Source organism: Dendrobates tinctorius, unplaced genomic scaffold (assembly GCF_039654945.1).
Source record: "Dendrobates tinctorius isolate UK_male_01 unplaced genomic scaffold, ASM3965494v1 ptg000129l, whole genome shotgun sequence".
Lineage (NCBI taxonomy): Eukaryota > Metazoa > Chordata > Amphibia > Anura > Dendrobatidae > Dendrobates > Dendrobates tinctorius.
The window spans coordinates 29459451-29474873 of NW_027361797.1; positions in this window are offsets into that span (position 1 = coordinate 29459451).

A 15423-nucleotide genomic window follows, 5' to 3' on the forward strand; every position below is an offset into this window, starting at 1 on the left:
CTCTCCTCGTTTTTCCGGGCACGGGTTCCTTTAAAATTCAACCTTCGCCGGATCCGTCAAAACAACGGTCCGGTGCCACACGTTGCTGTCAATCCGCCGACGGATCCGTTTTCTGCCATTTTCGCAGATTACAACTGATCTGAAAAACGGAGGTGTGAAACAGGCCTAAGACGTCGTTCCCAGAGTCTTGCTCAAGCTAGTGCTGTCAGGTTGGTTGCTGCTGCCACCTCTGGTTCAGCTTTAGCAATCCGCATTAGCCAGCAGCGAGCAGCTCTAGAATCTAAGTCCTTTTTGTAGCCTACTGAGCATGCCCTTGGGACGACCTCTCATTGGAGGTCGGAAGTCACATGCTCAGGTCCTCAAGCGGCTCGGATTGGACCATCAGGAAGGTCCCGGAAGGACGCTGCTATAAAACCTTCACATGGCCACTCGGCCATGCGCTAGTATAGACTCTTAAGGGGGACACGTGTGCGGGGTCAGGTACCATCTCTACTACTGCTACAATCCCTGCTTGCTGTCATCTAGTGCAACATTTCGTTTAATGGTACAATCTCTTCTACAACAGTCTTGAAGGAGTTCCCAGAGATGCTTAGCACTTGTTGGCCCTTTTGCCTTCACTTTGCGGTCCAGCTCACCCCAAACCATCTCGATTAGGTTTAGGTCTGGTGACTGTGGAGGCCAGGTCATCTGGCATAGCACCCCATCACTCTCCTTGGTCAAACAGCCCTTACACAGCCTGGAGGTGTGTTTGGGGTCATTTTCCTGTTGAAAAATAAATGATGGTCCAACTAAACGCAATCCGGATGGAATAGCATGCCACTGCAAGATGCTGTGGTAGCCATGCTGGTTCAGTATTCCTTCAATTTTGAATAAATCCCCAACAGTGTCACCAGCAAAGCACCCCCACACCATCACACCTTCTCCTCCATGCTTCACGATGGGAACCAGGCATGTAAAGTCCATCCGTTCACCTTTTCTGCGTCGCACAAAGACACGGTGGTTGGAACCCAAAGATCTGAAATTTGGACTCATCAGACCAAAGCACAGATTTCCACTGGTCTAATGTCCATTCCTTGTGTTCTTTAGCCCAAACAAATCTCTTCTGCTTGTTGCCTGTCCTTAGCAGTGGTTTCCTAGCAGCTAGGAGTTTGGAAGCAAATGGGAACAGTGATATGGGGCAATAGATGGGCATAGCAGTTGGGTCAAGGTTAGTTTTTTGAGGATGGGTGTGATGGTGGCATGTTTGAAGGCAGAGGGGAAGGTACTAGAAGATACTGATAGGGGCGACTGAGTCTATGGATGATGTGAGGGTGCCGTTGTAGAAAGCAGTGGTGCTGTCCATGTCATGGAGTGAAGATATGGAGGACAGAGGTAGAAGAGTGGCTGAGAGTGTCTAGGTGTGCGAGGTTTCTGTGACAATGTGCTAGTGGTTGGACATGGGGAGCAGGTGAGAAGGACAAGGATGAGAAGGTGAGTAGATGGTGGACAGATAAGGGGAAGGGAGAGGTTGTGAGATTAGGTAGGAAACAGAGGCGGGTGAAGACGAGGTCTAAAGTATGTCCGTCTGTGTGGGTGGCTGTGGAGGACCACTGAGTAAGTCCAAAGGATGAGGTAAGTGACAGGAGTTTGGAGGCTTCTGGCTGGTGGGTGTCAATGGGGATGTTGAAGTCCCCCATGATGATGGTGGGGATGTCAGCAGATAGAAAGTGGAGGAGCCAGGTGGAGAATTGGTCATTGAAGGCAGTAGCTGAGCCCGGTGGTCGGTATATGACTGCCATTTGGAGATTAGAGGGAGAGTAGATACAGACAGAGTGAACCTCGAAAGAAAGGAAGTTAAGGGAGGGTGGGGGTTGTATAGGGTTAAAGGAGCAGTTTTAGAAAGGAAGAAACCCACTCCGCCGCCATGTCAGTTCTGAAGAGGAATAACTACAGGTCCCAGCATGCAATGACAGACTGTAGTCTTGGTCAGGTCTGCAGCTCTCACATGACAGCTCAAGGTAAGTCTACATGACAGTCATGTGCCTGCCCCAGGCAGCAGAGACATTCTGGGATTTCCTGGCTGTACTTTCCGAGTGCATAAGATTCTCCGTCTTATCTATTAGTAATTCTAGCCGTTCTCTTCTTTGGGCTACCAGATCTGGAAAATGGAATATATAATATATATATATATATATATATATATATATATATACATATATATATATATACCGTATTTTCCGCTTTGTAAGACGCACTTTTTTTCCCCAAAAATTTTGGGGGAAAACAGGGGTGCGTCTTACAAAGCGGACATGCCTTACCTAGGCTGTGATCGGGGGCGTCCGGCGGTTGCTGGCCGCTGCTGCGGGTGTGTCCGGTGCCGCGTTGTGTGCCCGTCGATGCCCGGGGCTCTGCCAACATTGTGCGACAGGCCAGAGCCCCGGCATTTCCTCAGTTCCCTGTGTGCCGGTAAAAAGATGGCCGCCGGCACGTGCGCAGATGGGATCTCGGGACCCAGTTCTCGAGAGATGAGATTTGAAATCTCATCTCTCGAGAGGTGGGTCCCGAGATCCCATCTGCGCACGCGCCGGCGGCCATTTTCCCTGCGTTCCCTGTGTGCGCGCGGTGGTGCCTGCAAAAAAATGGCCGCCGTGAGTGCGCAGATGGGATCTCGGGATCCAGCTCTCGAGAGATGAGATTTCAGATCTCATCTCTCGAGAACTGGTCCCGAGATCCCATCTGCGCACGCGCCGGCGGCCATTTTTTTTTTACCGGCACTTCAGCGCACATATACAGGGAACCGAGGAAATGCTGGGGCTCTGGTCTGTCGAACAATGTCGGCAGAGCCCCGGGCATCGATGGGCACACAACGCCGCACCGGAGCACCCGCAGCACCGGCTTCCAACCGCCGGACAAGTGGAGAAACCTGACACCAGCACAAGACTCTGCAGCAGCAACAGCACACATCGGAGCCCCCCCTCATCCCTGAATGCGGCCTGCAGCATCACTCCACGCCTGCCTCCTCCAGCAGCGAGCCTGGGACCCCTCTACACCGCAGCCACCAACCCCGGTAAGCAATAAGATGCAAGGATTATAAGAGGCACCACCATTTTATTAAAAGATATTTTTTTCTTATTTTTCTCCTCAAAAATTGTGGTGCGTCTTATAATCCAGAGCGTCTTATAAAGCGAAAAATACGGTATATATATATATATATATATACAGTATATATATATATAAAATATGTATATAACAATAATTGTAGTAAATTAGATATTAATCTAAATTATTGATATGATGCCATGCAAAAAACAGCCCAGGATGATAAATAGACATATCAGAGTATATGCATAATACAGACCAAGGGAACAATTTCTGTTGTATAAAAGTATATAAAAATATAATAATAAATGTGAATATGGGGAAAAAAATATTTTCCTTGTTTCTTTCTTTTTTCTTCTTTTCTTTCCATTTTTTTTCTTTTTGTAAAATTATTATATACATGCACACAAATATACATATAAAAATATACTATCATAAATTTCATATATGGAGATGAAGTATTATTTCATATGTGAGTTATATCCTATGTCCTAGAAAAAATACAAAAAGAAAATTATTTTATTATTATTGATAACACTTCATCTAGACAACTAAAAAAACGGCAAAAGGTAAGTATTCACTGCTGGAAAAAAGTATTTATATGGAAAATTGGGAAAGAAAAAAAGAAAAAAGACTTAAGAGCCAAGGATAAATATCTGATGTGTATATAATAACAGACACGAGATCAATATTTTATAGGAAACTCCCAAAGCCCCATTGTTCATTGAACCCCTTGGCTTCATCCATTTAATAATGTGATTCATTTGCTTTCTAATTGGGCCAATTTCTTGGTCATGTCACCTCTTCTAGTACCTGGATAAAGACCATCAATTCCCCAAAAGCGGAGTAAGGGTGACTGATGGAATTCACAAAAATATCTGGCTAAAGGATTACATTTTGTGTTCGTACCCAAGTCTTCCTGTGGGATCTTTTGTGACGCCTGAATATCCTTCATGTGTTTAAGGATCCGGATTCTCAGTTCCTGCGTTATGCCGACATGAATCAGACCACAAGGGCAAGTTGTAAGATAAATGACTAAGGTTGTCCTGCAGCTAATACAATGTAATACCTCGATATCGCGCTCTCTTGCTGAATCTGAGAAGGTCTCTGTTTTGTCAGTATATTTGCTCGCCTTGCAGTTTCCACAGTTCCAAGTGCCCCACTTGGGGGCTTTTCAGCCAAATAAAGATGTTGCAGTTGGAGGGATATGAAGATCGTGCACCAACATGTCACGTAAAGTCTTGCTACATTTAGCCGCAATAAGAGGCCGGTCTGATAGAAATTGAAATGTTTAGTGGATGAGCCCCAATTGTGACATCACTCATTTGTAGCCCGGCCCACCACAATGTCACTCATGTGTAGTCCCGCACACCATGATGTCACAATTGGGTTCCAGTTGTGATGTCACGGAATCCTTGGTTATAACCAGCGATTTTGCAGTGAGATCCTTTGTCTGGAGAAGCTGATTGTGCCGTACACAGTAAGCGATGTTCCTCCAGGCTCCAATGCTGTTTAGACTACTTCTAGTTCTCAGCGTGCTATTAGCACCTGCGGAAGGTGCACCCATCTTTATCCGCAACCCTCGATCACACGAGCAGATCAGGATTAAAGAAGGTAAGAGCATTACCGGATATACTCTGACTATGGGGTTAACCCCTTCCCTCCTCAGCAAATTTTTGTTTTTGGGTTTTTTTTCTTCTCCACCTCTTCCAAGAGCCATAACTTTTTTCCCTTCATATGGCCGTATGAGGACTTGTTTATCTTTTTGCGGGACGAGTTGTAGTTGTGAATGACATTATTCATTTTACCATGTAATGTGAAATTGGGGAAAGATGCAGTTTGGGTTCCAGTGTCCAATCTAATAACACATAGAGGAGACACCGAGCATTAATACTGTTCTCTCCTTGCTGGATGCACTGACTACTGCATGTAGCAGAAGGCGCCCACAAGAGACAGGCGATAAGCAGCTCAGAAATCAGATATGTCCTTCACATGTAACATTTCACCTCCGGCCCCAGAAACTATTAGGATCCATTATTAGGGCCCAGTTTATGAGCGTCAGGCTCCGTGTCATTAGGGGGTTCTGTAACTTCTCTTCTGTGACTGGAGATTTATATGACGTCACATAATACATGGAATGGAGGATTTTTCATGTGTTACTTGTAATTTCAGGTGACATCTCCCATCATGTGTTCTTTTATAATCCTGGAATAGGGAACAAACAGATCTCTGAATTGTCCATTATATATTGATATGACGTAAAAAAAATCTATAATTTTTCCAAACTAAATTCCAATCTTTTAATAGTCATACTTGGTTCCTCAGGCCGCCCAGTCCATGTATTTGGTTTCCACTTCTGCACACATTCCAGCTCTAGTTACTGATCACTTATGTTCTCTCTCTTTTTAGAGAATATCACCATGTCTCCAAAAATATCTGAGGATATAGTCTATGAGATTGTTATACCTGCTGCCGCCATTCTCTTCATCCTCGCAGTAATCATTGGTCCCATTGCTATCATCTATTGGTAAGTATAGTAAGTCATGATTTATGGGCTACACAGGAGTCTGTAGAGGAAATGTCACATCTTCAGGTTACTCCAGTAATGGGAATATTTTAGTGTAGGCCTCTTGTGGCTCACACACGTCACCCTGGAGCTGTGCCCTGCGGGTAACTGATGGGTATATATTAGACTTTGTAGGGATTCACGCTCTCAGGTATTAGGTAGCGCTCACACAGTCAATGAGGTTTGGTCCAGACCGGTGCAGCTTTATTCCTTTCATAAAACTCCAGCTCACAAGCTCCATCCAGCAGACTGAAACATCTGGTGAACACAGGCCCTGGTTTCAGCAAAAAGTTATATGGGGGCTCCTTATCAAATCCTGCAAAGCTCGGACTTAACCCTTTCCTACCTGGCTCTGCTACAACTTGTATATACTTTACTAAACTAAATTGCTGATTGTCATAGACACCAACATGACTGACTGGTGATCTACAGATAGGACTAGATAAAATGATTCATTCTTACTTTCTGCAGAATACAGACATGTTTTACTTTGTGATTTACAATGTGACTTTTATTTTGCAAATTTATAGTTGTCTGAAAAAGAAAAAGCCAATGAAAGACGTTGAAAGTCAGAATTGCACCGACGACTTTACAGAGAGCAACACCAAACTAAATGGTAACTACAGCCGGATAAATCTGACCTTACAGCAGCTCTCCAGCTCCATATGTATTGTCTAATTCCTTCTAGATATATCAGTAGTGTACATGTGATAAAATACTTACCATTTGCCGTCTTCTCTGGTTTCCGGAGCCATTCTGGTCGTCTTCTGAACCATATAGCTACGATTCAGCTTTGTCGGCTCACACAGCGTCTTATGTGTGGTGCGGTAGCGGTTTCCCCAATGTCATCCTATGAATCTCAGAGCGAGGTTCCATATACTTTTAATGAGAAAGCAACTTCCACTCCTCACATAAGAAAGACTTTGTGATATCCAGTCCGATTTACAGTCACATGGTTCAGCAGAAGACTGGAGCTGTGCTGCAAACTGGAGAAGCCAGCGATCAGTGCTTTACCATATACACTACTGATATGTTCAGAAGTGATTAGCAATACACATTTATCTCAGAGCGCTTCTTTGATATCTCTATTTATACAGACAGTTATTGTCGGCTTTTATATCACATGGAAGCAGTCCGCATTGTGAAGTCCGTTACTGACACTGGGGACATTCCGATTTGTCCTCTTCTATGTCTAAAATGTATTTAATAGGAAAACAACAATAAAGAAAAAAAAATAGTCTCTTAAAGGATCTTGTTAGAATAAGATTCCTAAACATACAATAGAAACATGATAGAAGCTTTCATGTAAGAAATGTTGATTTCAATGTTTTGTGTTATAGGAAAACATGAGGACGACATAACAATCACGACTGATGATTCTCCTCATGGACCCGGGAATGAGCAGAGAGACGTCCTCACAGGCAGCGAGATCTCAGTGCCTGGATACCCTGATGCAATAGACAGTATCAGCCCGGATGAGGATGAGGTCACCTCCTCTGACAGTAAGTTGTCAGGGATTTCATTAAATAGGTTTAATAGAAAAACAACCTAATATATAAATAATAAAATGGTCTCCTATAGGAACTTTCAGTGAATGAGCCATTAATATATTGGTAGCTATAGAGGCTCAGCCCCTCTGTTGTCATAGTTCAGTGTACCATCTAGAGGTTATAATATCATATATACTGATAATCTCCAATAAACATATAGAAGATTTTATTAATGTTACGTTCAATTTTTTCCATTACAGGTGATCATGAGGTGAAAAGAACTGTTACAAATGAGGATGTTCCTCATGGACCTGAGGCTGAAAAGGGAGACGTCTTCGAAGAAACCAAGAGCGACATGGCTGACCCCACTGATATAAGCATCACTAGCAGCCTTGATGGGAATGTGGTCATCCCCTCTGACAGTAAGTTTCAGAACTATTAGAAGAAATATAGTTAAAGAGTAAAAAAAACTATTTTTACTTAAATGATATAGCAGTAATTTCCAAGATAATAAACCTACTAATATAGAGTCTGCATGACTGTAGAAATAATATATTGCACAGCAGGCCAGCGACTTTCTGGTGCCAGAGGGTGGTAGCCGTGTTCAAGCTGCTGCACCATGACGCCCTGGTACTTTACAGAAAAATCGTGTCCCTGTTCCAGTGTGCTATCTCATGTAAGGTGCGTTATACTCACTTATAAGTCTCAGGACTCCGCTGTCTTAACCCCTTTACAACATTGGGTATAATAGTACTCCCATGCCAGACTTCCCCTGTTTGTTGCGGGCTCTGGTGCTGAGCTTGCACCTTTCCAGGCACATGACAGCTAATCTTTGCAGCTGACATGTGCCCACAACAGCCGCAGGTGGGATCACAGTTCTGCAGCAGAACAGGGAATTAAGTGCATTGTGAAATCCCTCAGAACAGTGTGAAGTTTTTGGTGCAACTTTTAGTGGTCAAATTTCCTTACGGGCAAATTTCCATGTGGGTAAATTTCCTCATGGACAAATTTCCATGAAGGAAACATTCTGGGTGGGTAAATTTTTCTGTGGGCTTTCATCGCTTTGGACTTTTTTCTGTGGGCAATTTTCTTGAACCGTCATCTCCCATCATGTGTTTGTTCCTTATTCCAGGATTATAAAAAAAATCAATCTCTGTATTGTCCATTATATTGATATGACATCAAAAGCAATTTATAATTTTTCCAAACCAAATATCCCACTTTTTAATAGTCATACTTGGTTCCTCAGTCAGCCCAGCCCATGTATTTGGTTTTCACTTTTGCACACATTCCAGCTCTGGTTACCTGATCACTTTTGTTATTTCTTTTTCTAGTTCAGATCACTGACTCTCCAAAAACTTTTGAGGATAGCGTCACTAAGATTGATTATAGTAGATGCCACCATTCTATTTATCATCTCAGTAACCATAGTTGCCAGTGTTGCGATCCTTGCTATTGGTTCCATCAATGGGTAAGTAGATAAGTAGTAGTAGTAAGTAATGATTTAGGGCTATACAGGAGTCTGTAGAGGAAATGTCACATCTTCAGGTTGCTCGAGTAATGGGAATATTTTAGTGTAGACCTCTTGTGGCTCACACTTGTCACCCTGGAGTTGTGCCCTGCGGGTAACTGATGGGCATATGTTAGACTTTGTAAGGAGTCACGCTCTCAGGTAGGCATTAGCTAGCGTTCAAATAGTCAATGCGTTTTTGTCCAATCCGTTGCAGTTTTATTGTTTTCGTAAAACTCCAAGGGATAAAAAACTAAAAACAGCAAATAAACAGCTAATTTGGCAGAGTACATATGTCAGTGCAGGCTCACCCAAACAGATTACAGTCATTTCTCCAAGAGAAAACTTCATACACAGGAGAGGCAGAATCCCATCAATTTCTGTATCCTCTTCAGCCTGAGCTCCAGCAGCCTCCAGTGCCAAACAGAAGTGTTCAACTCCTGGGCACGGTTCACACTGAACAGGCTGCAGCTGACACACTGTTCTCTGCTGCTCCTGCACACAGACTGCTCAGCTTTCCTAGCTGACCCATGCTGTCTTTATTCAGAGAGAGATCCTGCCACATCTTCCTCTCGGCTACAGCTCACATATTGGCTGAACTCTCTCCTGCTCCAGCACACTTGACTCTGCTTCATCCAGCATACTCACACACCTAGTGAACACAGGCCATGGTTTTAGTAAAAAAAAAAGTAAGGTGGGTGCATCTAATCAAATCCTGCAAAGCTAGGACTTATACCTGTACTACTTGGTGTTTCAGGAGGCAAGGTTGCTGCTTCAGGAGGCTGGCAGCGGCAGGAGTGAGCGAGGCTGCGGTGTCTGGCATCTCAGAAGGTGTCGTGTCGGTGGGTGTAGTTAATTTTCCCTATTGTATCACTGCGCTAAATGGCCGCCGGAGGCGGTGCATGCGCAGATTCAGATATCTGTAGACGAGATCTTACACCGCTCCTCCCGCCTTCCTAATTTCTTCAGTGTTTTATCTACTTCATCCTATTTTATTCTTTTCAATGGTGATTTTTTTCTTACAAACTATTGGGTGGATATGCCATAAACGGATAAGATGGGAATAGCCCTTTAAAGCTAGGATTTAGCTTTGTATAAAAGTCTATATTTTGTATAGAGAAGCCCTGAGATCTGATCTATAAGATACAAACCATTATTTATATCAAACTGGATTCTGCAATAGGCCATAGATTAGTGATGTAATATTATCTAGATTCTCCTAAGGGGATGTCATGTAAAAAAAAAAATCTGTATCATATGTTTCTTATATATAATATTCTGCTGCTCCATGTTTATTCATAATCCCTTATTGTTTCTGCAGCTAGAACGAGAGTTCGCTAAGTTCACCAATGAACAAGGAATCCAGCCGGAGACGACTACTCCTCTACAACTCCCTTACATGGTGGCTACCATGTGAGGATCAGGCAACCTGTGATTAAGGAAAAAGAGGCAGATTCCAGGGTCGGTCTCTGCTCTCACCCATGGATATGACCCTTACCGGACTTTTCGCAGTCAGACGTGTTCTCGGACAAGTGACTAACCTGCTGCATGAAGAGACAGACTCCAGGCTTGGACTGCTCTCAACTATGGACATGACACTTACCGGACTTTCTGCAGTCAGACGTGTTCACGGACAAGTGAAGTACCTGCTGCATGAAGAGGCAGATTCCAGGCTTGGACTGCTCTCAACTATGGACATGATACTTACCGGACTTTCCGCAGTCAGACGTGTTCACGGACAAGTGACTTACCTGCTGCATGAAGAGGCAGATTCCAGGCTTGGACTGTTCTCACCTATGGATATGACACATACCTGACATTCTGCAGTCAGACGTATTCACAGACAAGTGACATACCTGCTGCATGAAGAGGCAGATTCCAGGCTTGGACTGCTCTCATTCAGTCATATGACAATTACCAGACTTTCAGCAGCCAAATGTACCCACGACACAGGTGAGGTATCGGCTGTAAGAAAAGGCAGATTCCGGGCTCGGTGTCTGCTCTCACCTATCCAGAGCCCAAGGGAAGGGCACTCCTTTAACCTTGGTTCCCTAGAGGTTTCCTCCACTGGGGGTTTTTCCTCTCCTGTTAAAGGACGACTCTTCGTGAGTCAAGGGCCCATCTTCATCAGGGCCACATTTAAGACTACTGTCCTGACTTCTAATGGAAACCCACATTATCCAACTTGAATAAAGTAATTAATGAAGTCAGCGTATATCATATATATCTGAGCTTTCTTTATGATCTTTACAATACAGCAGAATATACATAGCACTGGACTACTTTGTATAGTCATTACCATTACACATGGCTGCTGATCATCCCTTTTTCTTGCACACATGTAATCTAGGGTACAAGTAGTGTAACGCTTAAAAGCAATATATCCACTTCTCAACATGCGATCTACATGTATGTCACATGTCCGATGCGGTTCTATGGAGTGAGTTCTGGAGGATAGCCCAATTCATATATAGTAGATGTCGGCTGCTTTATACAGCTGGCACCCGCTTCTAACAACCTGCCTTGAACTGCCTCTTTTTATTCATTAGATGCCCTTTTAAGTGGTTTGATGCAGGAGTTAAGTATCTGTGTTTTCATTTATGTTGCCCTTCGGCCCATCATAGGGAGCTGAAGGTGTCCCATGGCATTTAGGGTCCCACTGAAGGCAATATTACTGCCTTCTTGTATCTCATGTTCATAATATAAAAACAGTTATACAAAATTAATTACCCCATTTATGAAATGCTGAAGGAAAAAAATATAAAGATCCAACGGCTGTAAAAAATGTAATAAAAAGCAATCAAATCGTTCTATGTTCTATGTACATAAGCCCTCACATAGGTGTATGTGCAGAAATATTTAAAAAATGGGGTCTAGTAAATGGCAGCTAAACTGAGTCCTTAAAGAGTTGCCAAAGTGAGTTTCTAAAGATGCTTGGAGGTCAAAATCTGCCTTCAAAACCATGTATTGAAGCCTTCTATGATGACTATGTAATCTCCAAGGGACTATAGCCACCAAGATTACCTGATTTAACACGACTGGAGTTTTTCCTTTGGGGCCATTTGAAACGTTAGGTGTAGAGTAACAAGCAACAAACATTACAGGCCCTCCGAGAGAACAAACAGCGAGAAATTCAGGCTATGACCCCAGACCTCCTGGGCAATATATTCTACAATATGGAACTGCGCGTGCAGGCGTGCTTGGATGTTAATGGTGGACATTTTTAACACCTGCTTTAAAATATCAGGTTCTTAAGAACCAAAGTATGTACAATCCACAATTCAATGCAATAGATTGTCTCTTTTAGAAGTTACGCATTTTTTCAAGGTAAAATAACCCTGTTCTTTCAATCTGCAATGTAACTGTTTTGTTATGAAAGGAACTAATTTAGGATAATCAGCGCGATATAGACAATCAAGTCAATTTTAACTTTATCTGATCAGTTGTTCATTGTGAAAGTTATTCCAGGCTTCAGCAGGGTCTCAGATCACATCTGGACTTGCACGGTGGCAGCGGAGCGAGACAGCAGTCCTACCAAGTCTGCATTATTCATCAGATAGTTGTAAATATAAATGTAACTGCAGTATATGGCAGTACAGATTTGATTTGGTGGTACAAATGTTTCATAAACTGATTATTTTATATTAATTCTGATAAAGATTAACACTTTTACTCATTTCATAAAAAATATACCTGCCTGTGATCATGTAGCCAGGCTCTTTTTCATGCTGGCTGTGGTTTGGGGCAGCATAAATCAGGTGACGGGTTCCCTTTAAAGCTAACCTGTCAGCAGTTTTGACCGATATAAGATGCGGCCAGTGCCTTTCAGGGCTTATCTACAGCATTCTATAATGCTGTAGATAAGCTCCCGATCTGACCTGAAAGATAAGAAAAATAAGTTTTATTATACTCACCCGGGGAGGGGCAATCCAGTCCGATGGGTGTCGCAGGTCCGGGTCCGGCGCCTTCCATTTTCTTACATAGTAACATAGTAACATAGTTTTGAAGGCTGAAGGAAGACCTTATGTCCATCTAGTTCAGCTGTTCTGCATTGTTGATCCTGGGGAAGGCAAAAAACCCACAGAGTAGAAGCCAATTTTCTCTATTGGGAAAAAAAATTCCTTCCCCTAAGCTGGGTCAACCATCTACCTATAATATTCTGTTATTCGTAACCTTCTATACTGTTACTCACAAGAAAAGCATCCATTCCTTTCTTAAATTCATTCAGTGAGTTGGCCATCACCACTTCCTCAGGAAGAGAATTCCAGAGCCTCACTGCTCTTATCGTGAAGAACCCTCTTCTATGCTGGTGCAGAAATTGTCTTTCCTCCAAACGAAGAGAATGCTCCCTTGTTCTTGTCACAGTCCTTGGTACAAACAGTTCCTTGGAGAGATCTCTGTATTGCCCTCTGATATACTTGTACATATATATTAAGTCTCCCCTAAGTCTTCTCTTTTCTAGAGTAAATAGACCTAATTTTGATAACCTTTCTGGGTATTGTAGTGAACCAACTCCATTTGTCATTTTAGTAGCCCGCCTTTGAACCCTTTCAAGTTCAGTAATGTCTTTCTTGAGCACCGGCGTCCAAAATTGCACACAATACTCCAAGTGTGGTCTGACGAGTGATTTGTACAGAGGGAGAATTATGTTTTCACCTCGTGTCCCCAGACCTCTTCTAATGCATCCCATGACCCTATTTGCTTTGGTGGCAGCTGCCTGACACTGGGCACTCCAATTTAGCTTCTTATTGACTAAGATGCCTAAGTCTTTTTCCATGTCTGATTTCCCCAGCAGTTTCCCATTTAGTAAGTAATTATAGCATCTGTTTGTCCTTCCCATGTGCATAACCTTACACTTATCTGTGTTAAACCTGATTTGCCATTGTTCAGCCCAATTCTCCAATTTACTCAAATCTGTCTGTAGTTGCAAACTGTCCTCCTTTGTGTTAACTACCTTACATAGTTTTGTATCATCTGCAAATACTGATATTTTAATGTGCAAGCCATCCAATAGATCATTAATAAATATATTAAATAGTAGGGGGCCCAATACAGAACCCTGTGGTACCCCACTAGTAACCCTGGCCCAATCTGAGTATGCACCATTAATAACCACTCTTTGTTTTCTATCACTAAGCCAGCTACCTACCCATCTACACACATTTTCCCCTAGCCCAAGCTTTCTCATCTTACTTACCAATCTTTTATGTGGGACAGTGTCAAATGCTTTAGAGAAGTCGAGATAAATGACATCCAATAATTCTCCTTGGTCCATTTGAGAGTTTACATCCTCATAGAAGCTGATCAGGTTAGTTTGACAGGAGCGATCCTTCATAAATCCATGTTGATATGGAGTTAAACATTTATTAACATTGAGATATTCCATAATGGTATCCCTTAGAAACCCTTCAAAAATTTTACCCACAACAGATGTTAAGCTTACCGGCCTATAGTTTCCAGGTTCCCTTTTACACCCCTTTTTGAATATTGGTACCACATTTGCTTGCCGCCAATCAATAGGAACAGACCCTGTTTCTATAGAGTCTTTAAATATAAGGAATAGAGGCCTGTCTATCACATTACTTAACTCCCTTAATACCCGAGGGTGAATGCCATCAGGGCCTGGTGATTTGTAAATTTTAATCTTACTAAGGCGGTTTTGCACTTCTTCCTGGGTTAGGCAGGTAATACTTTTTTTTTCAAATTCGTTTATTAAATCATAAGCAGTTTTACAATACATACATTCAGTGCAAAATGTTAAGCCTAGTACAAAATAGATATGTACAATTAGCATGAAGACATGAGGCATAATATGTGCATCAACTGTATGTAAATAAAGCAGACATAATATCAATTGAATCACAATGGTGTTATGTTATTGAACTAGTAATAAAACCTGCCTGGCTTCTAAACTCTACCGACAGCTACTAAAACATTAACTATTCTGCAGCCTACTTCTATATAGCAAGCAGTTTATTGTGCGACATCTCCGCTCTGCAAGATAAAGTGAGAGGAGTTCCATCTCTCCCAGATCTTTTTAAATTTACCTGGGCACCCTCTATTCTGATACCGTGTCCTTTCATATGGGATAATCGAATTTAGGAGAGTGATCCAGGACCCAAGAGAAGGAGGTGAATTCCCCATCCATCGTAGTGCCAGTATCTTTCGTGCCATGAACAGTGTCTCCCGTAAAAAAATCCCAACATAATGACCCCGCGTCTCCTCATCCCACACTCCAAACAGACATATCAGCGGTTCGAGGGGAACAGGCGTTTGTACCAAGGATGTTAATAACGACGTCACCCCTCTCCAGAATTGCACAACAACAGGACAGCACCAAATCATATGAATAAAGTCTGCATCCATTGAATGACATCTCAAACATTCCGATGACGGATATCGGCCCATCTTAAAGAGTCGAATTGGGGTCAAATATGATTGATTAATAATGTACAATTGTATCATCCTGTTGTTGGCAGACGGAGACACCCAGATTGGTGACTCCAGAATTTCTTCCCATTCCTCATCCCGTGTATCAGGAATGAGCCTCTCCCATTTCTTCTTAACGGAGTCTATGGCGCATTCTGTCCCCACTGACAACATATATGTATATAGAGAGGAGATGAGACCTTGAGGGCCCTGTGACTTGAGGATCCCTATCAAGGGCAGAGACGAAATGGCATCACTCATATCTAAATTTCTCATATGCGATTGAAAAGCTGACCTTAGTTGTAGATAACGGAAAAACTGGGATCTCGGGACACCGCGATTGACTTGTA